Raw genomic sequence first — 18233 nt, forward strand, 5'->3', positions numbered from 1 at the left:
TCTCCTGCTGTGGAATTCCGCTGTTCTTGGTGACTGAAGTTGGTTTTGGATCGGTTTCTTGTTGATCTTCTGGGGGAGGGGCCTGTTGTAGTGATTTTCAAGTGTCCTTGCCGCAGGCGGAATTGCACCGCCCTTGCCAGGGGCCGGGCTAAGGAATCCGCTCGGGTTTGCTTTCGGGAGCTTTTGTTCCCTGAGCGCTTTCCGTAGAGTTCCGGAGGACGGGAATGAAGATGGCGGCCTCCCAATCTCTCGGCCCGGAGGAGCCGAGAGCTTGGGGTTCCGCCCCTCAGTGCGCTCTCAGAGCAAAGCGCCCAACAGTCCCGCCTCCCTGGCTTGCGGTCTCGCCTCGAGGAAAGCAGTCAATTGTTGGAGCTGGAGAAAAGCGCCGGGTCGCTTTTGTCTCTGTGGCCTCCGGCCGCGCTCCGAGCCCACCCAGCCTGCAACCGGCACAAGGTAACCCTGGGCTTAGAGCTCACTCCTCGGCTTTGTCGCTATAGCCGGCTTCCCCGCTCCAATACCTGCGAGCTCTGCGGCACTCAGACACCCCCAGTCCTTCTGTGACCCTGCGGGTCCTGGGGTTATGCTGACCCCGCCTGGGTTTCCCCCCAGTTTAGCCTCTGGAGAGATGTCTCCCACTGGAGCCGACTTTTAAAAGTCCCGATTTTGTGCTCCGTCGCTCCGCCGCTTGCCGGGTGCCGGCCCCTCCCCCCGGGGTCTATCTTCCCGTCGCTTTGGATTCACTTCTCCGCAGGTCCTACCTTTCAGAAAGTGATCGATTTTCTGTTTCTGGGATTGTTGCTCTCCTTCTCTTTGATTTCCCGTTGGATTTGTAGGTGTTCACAATGGTTAGATAAGCTATCTAGCTGATCTCCTGCTACCCGATGTCGTCTCAGCCTGCTACTTCTCCGCCATCTTGACTCCTCCCAGATTTTTGCTAAATTTGAGGTTGGCCCCTGATATTATGGCTTCAGACTGTGACCAGAAAAACAGCTGTTGATCCAGGACAGATTCGGCTGTGATGCAGTCCTTGGAAGAACAAATGTGACAAGACCATGCAAGAAGGGTAGAGTGACTCCAGAGGCAGGATATGATTCCCTGTATCTGCGGGAGTAGATTTGGGGTCAGAGCAGGGGGCAGAATGGTACGAGTGGCCAGGCTGTGGGTTCCATTCTGACCAAAGAAGGTCTGCAGGAATTGGGGAGAAATGTGGGATTCACATTGGGTGCTTTATGTGCATGGGTGTATGCACAGAGTAAGGCGCAGTGGGAGAGAGGTGGGAACAGGTGCATCTTGGAGACTCTAAGGTCTGTGTGGGTATGAAGAATGGGGCCACTTCCAGGACTCAATAGTGACCTTCTGATAAATTGGACACTGGGGGTCAGAATGGAGTTGGAAGGTGATATTCCTGGATGGCCCCTCCTGGGCTATGGTCCATCTTAGCGGCAGGGATGTGGAGTGGGGGTGTAGGTGTGGTGCAAATGCCAGTGATCTGGTGTCTACATTTCACTCCAACTGAGATTCTAGGGGAAGTGCTTAGAACTGTGGCTCCTGGGCTGAGCTCAGTAATGAGAGTGTGCTCATAGCACCTGGGCATACACAGATGGGAACCATGAGGAAGTTTCCTCTGCGGGTCGAAATGAACTTCAAGGGAACTTGGAAAATGGGAGGCATGCAAACATAAGATGGATGATGTCTGAGCTGATTTGAGGGAGCTGCTTCTGGAGCCAATGTGGAGGCTGGTAGAGTCCAGGTCACTTAAGTGTAAGGGGGGCATGGGTTGCTTATGTGTTCCTAGCACTCAGAAACATCCTAAGAACGTTTCCAAAAAAAAAAAAAGAAAAAAGACTAAGCCTCCACCAGTCATTTCTAGTGGTGCATTACTCCTTTTTAAAAATTTTTATTTATTTTCATATTTCTTTACAGTGTTCCAGAATTCATTGTTTATGCAAAACACCCAGTGCTCCATGCAGTATGTGCCTTCCCTAATACCCACCACCAGGCTCACCCAGCTTCCCACCGCCCTCCCCTCCAAAACCCTCAGATTGTTTTTCAGAGTCCACAGTCTCTCATGGTTCATCTCACCCTCCAATTTCCCCCAACTACCTTCTCCTTTCCAACTCCCCATGTCCTCCGTGTTATTTCTTATGCTCCACAAATAAGCAAAACCATAAGATAATTGACTATCTCAGCTTGACTTATTTCATTCAGCATTATCTCCTCCAGTACCGTCCATGTTGATACAAAAGTTGGGTATTCATCCTTTCTGATGGAGGCATGATACTCCATAGTGTATATGGACCACATCTTCCTTATCCATTCATCTATTGAAGGGCATCTTGGTTCTTTCCACAGTTTGGAGACTGACCACCACTGCTATGAACATTGAGGTACAGATGGCCCTTCATTTCACTACATCTGTATCTTTGGGGTAAATACCCAGTACTGCAATTGCAGGGTCATAGGAAAGCTCTATTTTTAATTTTTAAGGAATCTCCACACTGTTTTCCAAAGCAGCTAAGGCAACTTGCATTCTCACCAACAGTTGTAAGAGGGTTCCCCTTTCTCCACATCCTCTGTAGTACACGTTGTTTATTGTTATTTTTGTTTATTGTTATTGTTTATTGTTAATTTGGGCCAAACTAACTGGTGTAAAGTTGTGTCTCAATGTGGTTTTGATTTCAATCTCCCTGATGGCTAGTGTTGCTGAACATTTTTTTTATTTTCAGCATAACAGTATTGATTGTTTTTTCAACACACCCAGTGCTCTATGCAATCTGTGCCCTCCCTAATACCCACCATCTGGTTCCCCCAACCTCCCATCCCCCACCCCTTCAAAACCCTCATGTTGTTTTTCAGAGTCAATAGTCTCTCATGGTTCACCTCCCCTTCCAATTTCCCTCAACTCCCTTCTCCTCTGCATCTACCCTTGTTCTCTATATTATTTGCTATGCTCCACAAATAAGTGAAACCATATGATACTTGACTCTCTCTGCTTGACTTATTTCACTCAGCATAATCTCTTCCAGTCCTGTCGATGTTGCTACAAAAGTTGGGTATTCGTCCTTTCTGATGGAGGCATAATACTCCATAGTGTATATGGACCACATCTTCCTTATCTGTTCATCCGTTAAAGGGCATCTTGGTTCTTTCCACAGTTTGGCGACCGTGGCCATTGCTGCTATAAACATTGAGGTACAGATGGCCCTTCCTTTCACTACACCTGTATCTTTGGGGTAAATACCCAGGAGTGCAATTGCAGGGTCCTAGGGAAGCTCTATTTTTAATTTCCTGAGGAATCTCCACACTGTTCTCCAAAGTGGCTGCACCAGTTTGCATTCCCACCAACAGTGTAAGAGGGTTCCCCTTTCTCCACATCCTCTCCAACACACGATGTTTCCTGTCTTGCTAATTTTGGCCATTCTAACTGGTGTAAGGTGGTATCTCAATGTGGTATTGATTTGAATCTCCCTGATGGCTAGTGATGATGAACATTTTTTAATGTGTCTGGTAGCCATTTGTATGTCTTCATTGGAGAACTGTCTGTTCATATCTTCTGCCCATTTTTTAATATGATTGTCTGTTTTGTGTGCGTTGAATTTGAGGAGTTCTTTATAGATCCTGGATATCAACCTTTTGTCTGTACTGTCATTTGCAAATATCTTCTCCCATTCCCTGGGTTGTCTCTTTGTTTTGTTGACTGTTTCTTTTGGTGTGCAGAAGCTTTTGATCTTGATGAAGTCCCAAAAGTTCATTTTCGCTTTTGTTTCCTTCGCCTTTAGAGACATATCTTGAAAGAAGTTTCTGTGGCTGATATCACAGAGGTTACTGCCTATGTTCTCCTCGAGGATTCTGATGGATTCCTGTCTCACGTTGATGTCTTTTATCCATTTCGAGTTTATCTTTGTGTACGGTGTAAGAGAATGGTTGAGTTTCATTCTTATACATATAGCTGTCCAGTTTTCCCAGCACCATTTATTGAAGAGACTGTCTTTTTTCCACTGGATATTTTTTTCTGTTTTGTCAAAGATTATTTGACCATAGAGTTGAGGGTCCATATCTGGGCTCTTTACTCTGTTCCACTGGTCCATGTGTCTGTTTTTATGCCAGTACCATGCTGTCTTGGTGATCACAGCTTTGGAGTAAAGCTTGAAATCAGGTAACGTGATGCCGCCAGTTTTATTTTTGTTTTTCAACATTTCCTTAGCAATTCGGGGTCTCTTCTGATTCCATACAAATTTTAGGATTATTTGCTCCAGCTCTTTGAAAAATACCGGTGGAATTTTGATCGGAATGGTATTAAAAGTATAGATTGCTCTGGGCAGTATAGACATTTTAGCGATGTTTATTCTGCCGATCCAAGAACATGGAGTGGTCTTCCATCTTTTTGTGTCTTCTTCAATTTCTTTTAGGAGTGTTCTGTAGTTCCTTGAGTACAGATCTTTAACCTCTTTGGTTAGGTTTATTCCGAGGTATCTAATGGTTCTGGTGCTATAGTAAATGGAATCGATTCTCTAATTTGCCTTTCTGTATTTTCATTATTAGTGTATAAGAAAGTCACTGATTTCTGGACATTGCCTTTGTATCCTGTCACATTACTGAATTGCTGTATGAGTTCTAGTAGTTTGGGGGTGGAGTCTTTAGGGTTTTCCATATAAAGAATCATGTCATCTGTGAAGAGAGAGAGTTTGACTTCTTCCTTGCCAATTTTGATACCTTTTATTTCTCTTTGTTGTCTGATTGCTGTTGTTATGACTTCTAATACAATGTTGAACAAGAGTGGTGAGAGTGGGCATCCTTGTCGTCTTCCTGATCTCAACGGGAAGGCGGCAAGCTTTTTCCCATTGAGGATGATATTTGCTGTGGGTCTTTCATAGATAGATTTGATAAAGTTCAGGAATGTTCCCTCTATCCCTATACTTTGAAGTGTTTTAAGCAGGAACGGATGTTGGATTTTGTCAAGTGCTTTTTCTGCATCAATTGAGATGCACGTGGTTCTTCTCTCTTCTCTTATTGATTTGTTCTATCACATTGATTGATTTGTGAAAGTTGAACCATCCTTGTAACCCAGGGATGAATCCCACCTGGTCATCGTGGATAATCTTTTTAATGTGCTGTATGTTCCTGTTTGCTAGGATCTTGTTGAGAATCTTAGCATCCATATTCATCAGTGATATTGGTCTGAAATTCTCTTTTTTGGTAGGGTCTTTGCCTGGTTTGGGGATCAGGGTAATGCTGGCTTCATAACAAGAGTCTGGAAGTTTTCCTTCTGCTTCAATTTTTTGAAACAGCTTCAGGAGAATAGGTGTTATTTCTTCTTTGAACGTTTGATAGAATTCCCCAGGGAATCCGTCGGGTCCTGGGCTCTTGTTTTTTGGGAGGTTTTTGATCACTGCTTCAATCTTGTTACTAGATATCGGTCTATTCAGGTTGTCAATTTCTTCCTGGTTCAGTTTTGGAAGTTTATAGTTTTCAAGGAATGCGTCCATTTCATCTAGGTTGCTTAGCTTATTGGCATATACCTGTTGATAATAACTTCTGATGATTGCTTCTGCTTCCTTGGTGTTAGTTGTGATCTCTCCATTTTCATTCATAATTTTATTAATTTGGGCTTTCTCTCTTTTCTTTTGGATTAGTGTGGCCAATGGTTTATCGATCTTATTGATTCTTTCAAAAAACCAGCTTCTAGTTTCATTGATACGTTCTACTGTATCTCTGGTTTCTACCTCATTGATCTCTGCTCTAATCTTGATTATTTCCCTTCTTACGTGTGGGGTTGGTTTGATTTGTTGTTGATTCTCCAGTTCTTTAAGGTGTAGAGGCAGCTGGTGTCTTCTGGATTTTTCAATTTTTTGGAGGGAGACTTGGATGGCTATGTATTTCCCCCTTAGGACTGCCTTTGCTGTATCTCACAGGTTTTGGAGTGAAGTGTCTTCATTCTCATTGGTTTCCATAAATTGTTTAAGTTCTTCTTTGATCTCCTGGTTGATCCAAGCATTCTTAAGCAAGGTGGTCTTTAGCTTCCAGGTGTTTGAGTTCCTTCTGAACTTTTCATTGGGATTGAGCTCCAGTTTCAAAGCATTGTGATCTGAGAATATGAAGGGAATTATCTCAGACTTTTGGTATCGGTTGAGCCCTGATTTGTGACCCAGCATGTGGTCTATTCTGGAGAATGTTCCATGTGCACTTGAGAAGAATGAGTATTCTGTTGTTTTAGGGTGGAATGTTCTGTATATATCTATGAGGTCCATCTGGTCCAATGTGTCATTCAATGCTCTTATTTCTTTATGGATTTTCTGCTTCGATGATCTGCCTATTTCTGAGAGAGGCGTGTTAAGATCTCCTACTATTAATGTATTCATATCAATATGACTCTTTATCTTGATTAATAGTTTTCTTATGTAATTGGCTGCTCCCATATTGGGGGCATAGATATTTACAATTGTTAGATCATCTTGGTGGATAGTCCCTTTAAGAATGATGTAGTGTCCTTCTGTATCTCTGACTACCGTCTTTAGTTTAAAATTTAATTTATCTGATATGAGAATTGCTACCCTGGCCTTCTTTTGAGGCCCATTGGCGTGAAAGATGTTTCTCCATCCCTTCACTTTCAGTCTGGGTGTATCTTTAGGTTCAAAATGGCTCTCTTGTAGACAATATATGGATGGGTCATGTCATTTTATCCAATCTGCAACCCTGTGTCGTTTGATGGGCGCATTTAAGCAATTCACATTGAGAGTGATTATTGAGAGATACGTTTTTAATGACATTGTGTTATGTTTGAAGTCTTTCTTTCTGTCAATTGTCTCTATATTTCTGTTTAATGCTATTCTTAGGGTTTTTCCTCTTTTATAGAACCCCCCTTAATATTTCCTGCAGTGTCGGCTTGGTGGTTGCATAGTCTTGTAAGCCTTGCCGGTCTTGGAAACTCTTTATCTCTCCATCCATTTTGAATGTCAGTCTTGCTGGATAAAGTATTCTTGGCTGCATGTTCTTCTAATTTCGTGCCCTGAATATATCTTGCCAGCCCTTTCTGGCTTGCCAGGTCTCTGTGGACAGGTCTGACGTTATTCTGATGGGCTTTCCTCTGTATGTAAGGAGCTTCTTTGCCCTAGCGGCTTTCAAGAGATTGTATCTACAATTATGATTCCTCAAATTTACTATGAGGTGCCTGGATGTTTTTTTGGAATTTATAATCTTGGGGGGGAGACCTTTCTGCTTCTAGTACATGAACACTTGTTCCATTCGCAAGATTGGGAAAATTTTCATGAAGAACTTGTTCCACTATATCTTCTAGACTTCTTTCTTTCTCCTCCCCTTCAGGGATTCCAATAATTCTGACGTTGGAACGTTTCATGGCATCATTTATTTCCCTGATTCTGTTTTCGTGGCTTCTAAGCTGTTTGTTCCACGCTTCCTCCTGATCCTTTCTCTCTATCTGTTTGTCCTCCAGACCACTAATTCTCTCTTCTGTCTCAGTTACCCTAGCTTTTAGAGAATTTAGATTAGATTTGAACTCATTGAGAGCACTGTGAACCTCATCCCTGGTGGCCTTAAGCTCTGCCCTAACATTATGAACATCATCCCTGGTCGCTTTCAATTCTGACTTAATCAATTCCGTTTGGTCATCCATGGCTTTCTCCAACCTAGGTATTGCCTGGATAATTGTTAGCCTGAATTCTCTTTCTGACATATTGTCTATGTTGATAGCCGTTAGCTCTGTTGAGGAAGTCCCATCCTCTGTATTTTTCTTCTGTTGGGGATTCCTCCTCCTAGTCATTTTGGTGAGAGATGACTGGACAGATGTAGCTGGATATATCGACCGTGGTGCAGTCAAGGTGCACCCTGGAACACTTCTGAGCACTCAGGATTCCCCACCCTAACGAGAGAAAAAAGAAATGAAAAAAGAAAAAAGAGAGAGAGAGAGAGACAGGAAAAAAAGGGAAGATAAAAGAGAAGGTTCAGCCCAAATGGGCCCCAGGGTAAGATTTATGACATATACGAACAAAAACAGACAAACAAAAAGACTTATAAAAGTATATGATGAGAGAAAAAAATATATATATATAAGCAAAAAAAGTAAGAACCTCGTCAAAAAGAACCCCAAGTATAATATTTATATACTATCAGGACAAACATAAGTACACAGAGGCACTGGCAGAAGAAAAAGATGGGAGCATGGTTATAGATTCTCAGTGTGGGTGAGGAAGGTTATTTTGATTCTTCCTGTATGTTATCTTGATATCTTTGTTAAAGGAGTCAACTTTCCTAAGATAAAAGGGGGATTAAAAATTGGTTTACCTATAGGGGTAGCATTGATTGGAGAAAGGGGGTTACCTTGAAGTTTAACTCTATATGAATATTAGAAAATAAAAATAAAAAAGGAATAAACTGGACTAAACTAAACTAAAATTTTTTTAAAAAATTAAAAAAATATAAAAGCAAAAGAAAAACACATGTGTATGTATCAAAAAATTCAGGTTAGAAGTTTATTATTGAATTTGATGTACTGGACATCACACTGTGATGGTAAATAGGTTAAAAAATTATCTATATACAAAAAAATGAACCAGAATAGTGGGAATGAGTTAAAAGTAAAAGTTGTATCTATGAAGTAGTGGTGGTTGTTCTCTTGTAGTCTTTTTTTTTTTTCTTTCCTGATTTGTTTTCTGGGGGAGGGGGCTGCCACGTGGATTTTCAGTCAGTGATGTTCCCTGAGTTAAGTCCTCCAGCCCCCCTCAAGGGGGTGGGCTCTGAGGAAAACAGTTTTTTCAGGCTTTTGTTCTCTGGAGGTTTTTATGTTTGTTCACTTCTTTTCTCTCGCCTTGACAGCTTTTGATGGTTTTTGGAGGTTTAGAGGAAAACAAACTGCACCCCGACCTCTCTCTCAGAGAGAAGCCTCAGTTTGCTCCCCTGCAGGTGGTGCAGCCGCTGGGCCGCGGCAGAGCAGGTTCTGAGTCGAGGTCCCTGGGGCGCAGGATCTCCTGCTTGTATGCAATACCATGGCAGCGGTGGCTGTCTGGGCATCTCCAGACAGCCAGAGAGGTTCCAAGCAGCGATTGCACACTGACATTTTCCCGCTGGCCGGGGATGGGACTGCCTGGTCTTTCCAGGTCTAAGGGTGCAGGGCTTGCATGCACCTCTCCCAGGGGAGGTTGTGGGGTGCGGCCGTCTCCAGCTCTAGGATGGCGGGGATCCCAGAGCACCAGGGTGGGCGTTCGTGCACCTCTCTCAGGGGAGGGTGAGGCGCGCTCCTGCGCGCGTATCTCAGGCATGGTGCACTTTCTGCCGGCTGGCGTGGCTCCCAGCCCCTCAAGGGAGCCGGACTCCACTAGTTCTCTGGCGCGCTGGCGGCTCAGGGACCAAGACCTGGTTTCTCTGCCGCTCTCTCTGGCTCAGCGCCAGGGGAGGCTGTCCTGGGCCTGGGGACTTAAGCCCCTGTCCCTAGCCGCCCCGATTCCCACAATTTCCCCCCGCGATCCTTTGCTCTTTTGAGTGCTTTCAACCAGAGTCCAAGTTAATGCTGGTCCCCAGTCACAGGGCACTCTCGTATTGGGGTATTATTTTCCAATCAGTCGCCTCTGGTGGCTCCCTCCCCCTTTTGTTTCTCTTCCAATATCAGTCCGACGTTCCCACTCCGCTTTACCTGCCCACTGGCGTCTTCTGACCCCCATAGAGATCCAGACGTGTATAATTCTGATCTCAGGCTGATTTCATGGGTGATCGGAGTTCTTTGGTAGGTAAGCAGCTCACTTTAGGGTACAGGTTGAAAAGGCGCCTCCTCCTACTTCCCCGCCATCTTGTCTCCCCCCAAGACCACTACTTTTAAGCGTTGATGAACATTTTTTCATGTGTCTGTTAGCCATTCATATGTCTTCATTGGAGAAGCATCTGTTCATGCCTTCTGCCCATTTTCTGAAATGATTATCTGTTTTGTGTGTGTTGAGTTTGAGGAGTTCTTTATAGACCCTGGATATCAGCCTTTTGCCTATATTGTCATTTGTGAATATCTTCTCCCATTTCCTGGGCTGCCTCTTTGTTTTTTGACTGTTTCTATTGCTGTGCAGAAGCTTTTGATATTGAGGAAGTCCCCAAAATTCACTTTTGCTTTTGTTTCCTTTGCCCTTGGAGGCATATCTTGAAAGAAGTTGCTGTGGTTGATGTCGAAGAGGTTACTGCCTATGTTATCCTCTAGGATTCTGATGGATTCCTGCCTAACATTGAGGTCTTTTTATCCATTTTGAGTTTATCTTTGTGTATGGTCTAAGAGAATGGTGGAGTTTCATTCTTCTACACATAGCTCTCCAATTTTTCCAGCACCATTTATTGAAGAGACTGTATTTTTCCACTGGATATTTTTTTTCCTGCTTTGTTGAAGATATTTGAACATAGAGTTGAGGGTCCATATCTGGGCTGTCTCCTCTGTTCCACTGGACTATGTGTCTGTTTTTATGCAAGTACATTGCTGTCTTGGAGACCACAACTTTGCAGTAAAACTTGCAATCAGGCAATGTGAGGCCCCCACTTTTATTTTCCATTTTCAACATTTCTTTATCAATTCGGGGTATCTTCTGATTCCATACATATTTTGTAATTGTTTGCTTCAGCTCTTTGAAAAATGCCAGTGGAATTTGGATCAGAATGGCATTGAAAGTATAGATTGCTCTTGGCAGTATAGACATTTTTAATTTATTTGACAGACAGATATTACAAGGAGGCAGAGCAGCAAGTAGAGAGAGAGGTGGAAACAGGCTCCCCGCTGAGCAGAGAGCCCAGTGTGGGTCTCGATCCCAGGACCCAGGGATCATGACCTGAGCCGAAGGCAGAGGCTTAACCCACTGAGCCACCCAGGCGCCCCAACAATGTTTATTGTTTGATCCATGAGCATGGAATTGTCTGCATTCTTTTTGTGTCTTCTTCAATTTCTTTCGTGAGTGTTCTGTAGTTCCTTGAGTACAGATCCTTTACTTCTTTGGTTAGGCTTATTGTCAGGTGTCTTATGGTTCTTGGTGCTATAGTAAATGGAATCGATTCTCTAATTACACTTTCTGTATTTTCATTGTTAGTGTATAAGAAAGCAACTGATTTCTGTACATTGATTTTGTATCCTGCCACATTACTAAATTGTTATATGAGTTCTAGTAGTTTGGGAGTGGAGTCTTTTGAGGTTTCCATATAAAATATCATGTCATCTACAGAGAGAGAGAGAGTTTGACTTCCTCATTGCCAGTTTGAATACCTTTTATTTTTCTTTGTTGTCTGATTGCTGTAGCTAGGAGTTCTAATACTATGTTGAACAAGAGTGATGAGAGTGGACATCCTTGTAGTGTTCCTGATCTCAAAGGGAAGGCTGTCAGCTTTTTCCCATTGAGGATGATATTTGATGTGGGTTTTTCACAGATAGATTTGATGAAGTTCAGGAATGTTCCCTCTATCCCTATACTTTGAAGTGTTTTAATCAGGAATGATTCTGGATTTTGTCAAATGTTTTTCTGCATCAATTGAGGGGACCATATAGTTTTTCTCTCTTCTCTTATTGATTTGTTCTATCACATTGATTGATTTGTAGTGTTGAACCACCATTGCTACCCAGGGATGAATCCCACCTGGTCATGGTGGATGATCTTTTTAATGTGCTGTTGGATCCTATTAGCTAGGATCTTGCTGAGAATCTTAGCACCCATATTCATCAGGGATATTGATCTGAAATTCTCCTTTTTGGTGGGTTCTTTGCCTTGTTTGGGGATCAGGGTACTGTAGGCTTCAAAAAACCAGTCTGGAAGTTTTCCTTCTGCTTCAATTTTATGAAACAGCTTCAGGAGAGTAGGTATTATTTCTTCTTTCAAAGTTTGCTAGAATTCTCCAGGGAATCATTCAAGCACTGGGCTCTTGTTTTGGGGAGGTTTTTGATCACTGCTTCAATCTCTTTACTAGATATCATTCTATTCAGGTTATTAATTTCTTCCTGGTTCAGTTTTGGAAGTTTACTGATTTCCAGGAGTGCATCCATTTCATCTAGGTTGCTTAACTTATTGGTATATAACTGTTGATAATAATGTCTGATGATTGTTTCTATTTCCTTGGTGTTAGTAATGATCTTTCCCTTTTCATTCATAGTTTTATTAATCTGGGCCTTCTCTCTTTTCTTTTAGATTAGTTTGGCCAATGGTTTATTGATCTTATTGGTTCTTTCAAAAAACCAGCTTCTAGTTTCATTGATGCATTCTACTGTATCTCTAGTTTCTATGCCATTGGTCTCTGCTCTAATCTTGATTATTTCCCTTCTTGTGTGTGGAGTTGGCTTAATTTGTTGTCAATTCTCCAGTTCTTTATGGTGTAAGGACAGCTGGTATATTCTGGATTTTTCCATTTTTTTGAGGGAGGCTTGGATGGCTACATATTTCCCCCTTATAACTACCTTTGCTTTATCCCAAAAGTTTTGGACGGAAGTGTCTTCATTCTCATTGGTTTCTATGAATTGCTTAAGTTTTTTGATTTCCTGGTTGATCCAAGCATTCTTAAGCAAGGTGGTCTTAAGCTTCCAGGTGTTTGAGTTCCTCCCAAACTTTTCCTTGTGATTGAGCTCCAGTTTCAAAGCATTGTGATCTGAGAATATGCAGGGAATAATCTCAATCTTTTGGTATCAGTTGAGCCGTCATCTGTGACCCAGTATGTGGTCTATTCTGGAGAAGGTTCTATGTGCACTTGAGAAGAATGAGTATTCTGTTGTTTGAGGGTGGAATGTTCTGTATACATCTATGAGGTCCATCTGGTCCAATGTGTCACCCAATGCTCTTATGTCTTTATTGATTTTCTGTTTGGATGATCTGTCTTTTTCTGAGAATGGCATGTTAAGATCCCCTACTATTAATGTATTCATATCAGTATGACTCTTTATCTTGATTAACAGTTGTCTTATGTAGTTGGCTGCTCCCATATTGGGGGCATAAATATTTACAGATGTTAGATCTTCTTGGTGGATAGAACATTTAACAATGATGTAGTGTCCTTCTATATCTCTGACTACAGTATTTAGTTTAAAATCTAATTTATCTGATATGAGAATCCCTACCCCAGCCTTCTTTTGAAGGCCATTGGCATGAAAAATTCTTCTCCATCCCTTCACTTTCAGCCTGGATGTACCCTTAGGTTCAAAATGGGTCTCTGTAGGCAACATATATTTGGGTCCTGTCTTTTATCCAATCTGCAACCCTTTGCCATTTTATGGGCACAGTTAGGCCATTCACGCTGAGAGTGATTATTGAGAGAGACTTTTTTTATTGACATCGTGTTACCTGTGAAGTCTTTCTTTTTATAGATTGTCTCCAAAAATTTCTTTGCAATGATATTCTTGGGTTTTTTACTCTTTTGTAGAGCCCCCCTTAGTATTTCTCATAGTGACAGCTTTGTGGTCACATAATTTTTTGAACCTTGCCGGCCATTTGTTCTTTATCTACCCATCCATTTTGAATGTCAGTCTTGCTGGATAAAACATTCTGAGCTGTATGTTCTTCTCATTTATTGTCCTGAATACATCTTGCCAGCCCTTTGTGGCTTGCTAGGTTTCTGTGAACAGGTCTGATGTTATTCTCATGGGCTTTCCTCTGTATGTAAGGAATCTCTTTCCCCTAGCTGCTTTCAAGTGCTCCTGTCTACAATTATGATTCATCAGTTTCACAATAAGCTGTCTCGAAGTCTTTCTAGATTCTTTGACTTGGGGGGAGACCTTTCTGCCTCTAGCAAATGAATGCTAGTTCAATTTTCCAGGTTGGGAAAATTTTCATGGAAAATTTGTTCAACTATATCCCTTTCTTTCTCCTCACCCTCAGGGATTAAAATAATTCTGATGTTGGAATGTTTCATGGCGTCATTTATTTCCCTATTTTTGTTTTCAAGGCTTCTAAGCTGTTCCAGGCTTCCTCCTGATCCGTTTTCTCTATCAGTGTGTCCTCTAGATCACTAATTCTATCTTCTTCCTCAATTACCCTAGCTGTTAGAGAATTTAGATTAGAGTGGAACTCATTGAGAACATTGTTAACATCATCCCTGGTGGCTTTCACTTCTTCCCTAATCAGTTCCATTTTATCATCAAAAGCTTTCTCCAACCTAGCCATTGTCGGATAATTGTTAGCCCAAATTCCCTTTCCCACATACTGTTTATGTCCATATCCAATAGCTCTGATGGAGAGCCCACAGTCTGAATTTTTCCTCTCTTGGGCATTCTTCCTCCTAGTATTTTGGTGAGAATTGGCTGAAGGAATGTGTAACTGAATGTATCAACCGTGGTGCAGGCAATGTGCACTCTGGAACACTTCTGAGCTATAAGGTGTCCCCACCAAAAAGAAAGCAAAAGAAAAAGTGAGTGAGTGAGAGAGAGAGAGAGAGAGAGAGAGAGAGAGAGATACAGGAAAACAATGAAAAAAAATAAAAGAGAAGACCCAGCCTGAATGGGCCCCAAATGTAAGATTTTAAAAGTATACAAACAAAAACAGACAAACAAACAAAAAAATTAAATGACAAGGGAAAAAAATGCAGCCAAAATGAACCCCAAATATAAGATTTATATACTACCAGAGCAAAAACTAATACACAGAAACAGTGACAGAAAAAAAAAAAAAAGATGGGAAGGTCAGTATAAATTCTCTATACCTTATTGATATCTTTGTTAAAGAGGACTCAGCTTTCCTGAAATAAAGGAGGATTAAGCTGGATTATATATAAGGGTAGAACTGATTGGGGAAAGGGGATTACCTTGAAGCATATCTCTATAGGAATATTAATAAATAAATAAATAAATAAATAAATAAATAAATAAATAAAATTAAAAACTAAGAAAGCATAAGAAAAACACAGGTAATGTTTCAAAAACGTTAAATTTAAGAGGTTATTATGGAATTTGTTGTACTGATCCTCTCATTGTGTTGGTAAATAGGTTAAAACTATTTAAAAACTGAAAATAATGAGAATAGTGGGAACGAATTAAAAATAGAAGTTGTATCTATGAAGTAGTGGTGTTTGTCCTCTTATTTTTGTTTTTATTATTATTATTTTTGTCTTTCTTTTGTCTGGCTTTCTGAGGGAGGGGCCTGCCACTTGATTTTTCTGTCAGTCTTGCTAGAGTTGAGTCCTCCTACCCCCTATCAGGGGTCTGGGCTCTGAGGAAACAGGTTTTTCAGGCTTTTGTTCTCTGGAGCTTTCTGGCTTTTCTCTCTCTCTCTCTTTGGTGCCTTTTGGCTGTTCTTTGGAGGTTTAGAGGAAAGCAAACTGCACCTAGAACTCCGTCTCAGAGAGAGGCCTCAGTATGTTCCCCTCTGAGTGCTCCAGAGCACATAAATTTCCACTCTGCTGCCATAGGGCACATCCCCAGCCACGGTCTCGGGGGTCAGAGGAACTCCCTCTTTTACCCAAAACCACGAGAAGTACTAGTCCAGAGAGCTGGCTTCCAGCAGATGCCTTCACGGCTGCTGTCTGGGCAGGTCCAGACCTCCAGAGAGGTCCCAACCAGAGATAGTACACTGAGATTTTCACTCTGGTCCAAGCTGGGAGTATTCAGACTCTCCGGGTCCTAGAGAGCACTGGCTAGTGCCTGTGCAGACCTCTCTTAGGGGAGGGGTTTTTGTTGCTGGACCTACTGCTTGCGCATGCAGAGTGCAAAAGGCTTTGGTTCTAGAGAGCACCAGCTGGCATCCACAAGAGACTTTCTCATGTGAACCACCACCCAGATGCTCTCCCGTGTGCCAGCAGCTTGGGGACCAAGGCCTGGCTTCTTTGCTACACTCTCTCTGGCTCAGCACCAGTGGTGGCCATCCTGGGTCCCTGGGCGTAAGCCCCTGTCCCTAACTGCCCGATTCCACCAATTTCCCTTGAAGACCTTTTCCTCTTTTTGAGTGCTTGCAACCAGATTCCAAGTTAATCCTGGTCCCCAATCACAGGGTACTCTCATATTGGGGTATTACTTTCTAATCGATCACTTCCAGAGGCTCCCTCCAGAAGTTTGTTTGTCTCCCAATATCAGTCGGGTATTCCCACTCCACTTTACGTGTCCACTGGCATCTTATGTCCCCTTAGACATCCAGAAGTGTGTAATTTTAATCTCAGACTGATTTCATGGGTAATCAGAGTTCTTTGGTAGAAAATCATCTCACTTTAGGGGACCTGTTGAAACAGCACCTCCTACTTCTCTGCATTCTTGTCTCCACCCGATAAGAGAGACAGAATACTCAAGCAGACTCTGCCTATGTATGCAGCCTGATGAGGAGCTCGATCTCAGGATGCTGAGATCATGACCTGACCAAAACCATGACTCTTAGGATCCAGCCAAGGAACCACTCAGTCACGTGACTATTTTAATGTCTGTGGGCCCTCTTGTTATACCTCCTGCCATAATTCACTGGCATCTTGGGGGATTGGTCTGTGCTTCAACCCCTAAACCTCCTGGGGGCTATAGCACTGTCTCATGGATCCTCTGCTTCCCCAAAGGGAAAAAAAGTTTCACCAATGAAGAGGATTGAAACCCACGTGCAATGGACAAATGGGGCCAACCTGCTAGAGAAGCAAACAACTCATCTGGTGCCAGTCCTAGGAGACCTCAGCTATGTTGACATATTCCTGGGTTCATACTGAGCGTTTGCCACCACCCAAGAGGTGCTGGACCTCCTGTTTTCTAGGTGAGCACCCTGCCGCTAACTGCCCAGTGGGATTTGGCCATGGCTTCATTGTGAGTATGGGCATGTCCAAAAACTTCCCAAGCATCGGATTTCTCCTCTGACTGGGGTAGATTTATTTTAAGGACTCAGTGGGGTTTTGAAGGGAAAGTTCAGGTGGGTTCCTGGGGCTGTGCAATGGTCTGCTAGACAGCCTGTGTTTCTACTCATTTAACATTGTTCTGCTTGTCATGATGAAGCCACTGCCCTATGCCTCACTATCATGATGGTCTTTTAACGGGCTGTTTGGCCATTTAAAAGGAGATCTGAGACTCTATCTGGGGTCTGTGCTTGGGAGAAACCACAGCACGGGTCCTCAGGGGTAAGCAGTGGGCCCAGGTCCCCTCACATATCTGTGATGGACTGGGTAGGGACCTTTCATTTAGTAAGCATTCAGGAAGCCCCACTCAGCAGAGGGTCTCCTCTAGGAGCTGACTGTGAGGCCTGCACAGAGCAGACAGCACCCCAGGGCTCTAGACTAGTCAAGGGTCAGACAGTGTCACTGGACACGATGACAGTTAGTATCCACAGAACATTTCATGTGATGCTCCCTGGCCTCCTCTAGATATGCTTGCATTTTCTCCAGTTGTGATGAGGTTCGCAGAGTGCAAGAGCAGCGGCATATGTGAGTGAGCTTCGGCTGATGCGGGAGGACCTCCCCCCTCCCCCAGGGCAGCCAGGGGACTGCGAGTTGGAGGAAATCTTAAACCCTCATCCCACTCATCTGTGATTCCTCCTTAAATGTAAAGGTCTGAGAGTTTCTTCTGGATAAAGGAAAGGGTCCAGGGGAGCTGTGGATCGGGGCATTGTGGCAGAGAAGATGGGGCTGGGGGACAGCTTTAACCCCTAAGAGAGGCATTCAGAACACAGCCTACTCCCAGCCCTGACTCTCCTTCAATCCGAGGACCCAGAACAGAGGCTGTGGGAACCATCACACTCAACAATCTGTTAGAACCTGAACACTGGGTACTCATAGGGTGCTCAGGAGACCCAGTGAGTGATCAGGGACCAAACATTGCACACCCTGTGGGAGATTAGTGTCAATGAAAGGAGACCCACTCGTGGCACCTAGTGAAAGAGGCAGCAGTTGGGCACAGGAAGTAATGATTGAGGTATTGGGAGGGTGCTGGGAATGCCTGGGTAGAGACAGAGTCCCTTTGTTCCCTCCTTGGTTGGATCCTCACAGAACAGTGGTGTGAGCAGTGAGGGCATTTAAGAGGCCAGATACAACCCCTCGCTGGGCACATGCAGTTGAATTCAAGTGGAAAGTGGGCAAGGTGACAGAAAGAGGAGTATGTCCAGCTCCCCTGGGAAGGACAGATGTGCTCACACCATTGATCAAGGACTCACACTCATAAAGGCAACCTGTTGTCTGAGACCAGGTCTGTTTCAGGCATGACGGCCAGATCACAGGTGGACAAGGACTAGGACTGGTCTCTGACAGGAACTGGAAGCCCAGGTACCAGGGGTTCACTGGGATATTGCTTTGGGAGGGTGCCCTCTCCTCCGAATCCTCTGCCCAACTGTCTGTCC

The sequence above is a fragment of the Martes martes genome (genome assembly GCF_963455335.1).
Source record: "Martes martes genome assembly, chromosome: Y".
Classification (NCBI taxonomy): Eukaryota; Metazoa; Chordata; class Mammalia; order Carnivora; family Mustelidae; genus Martes; species Martes martes.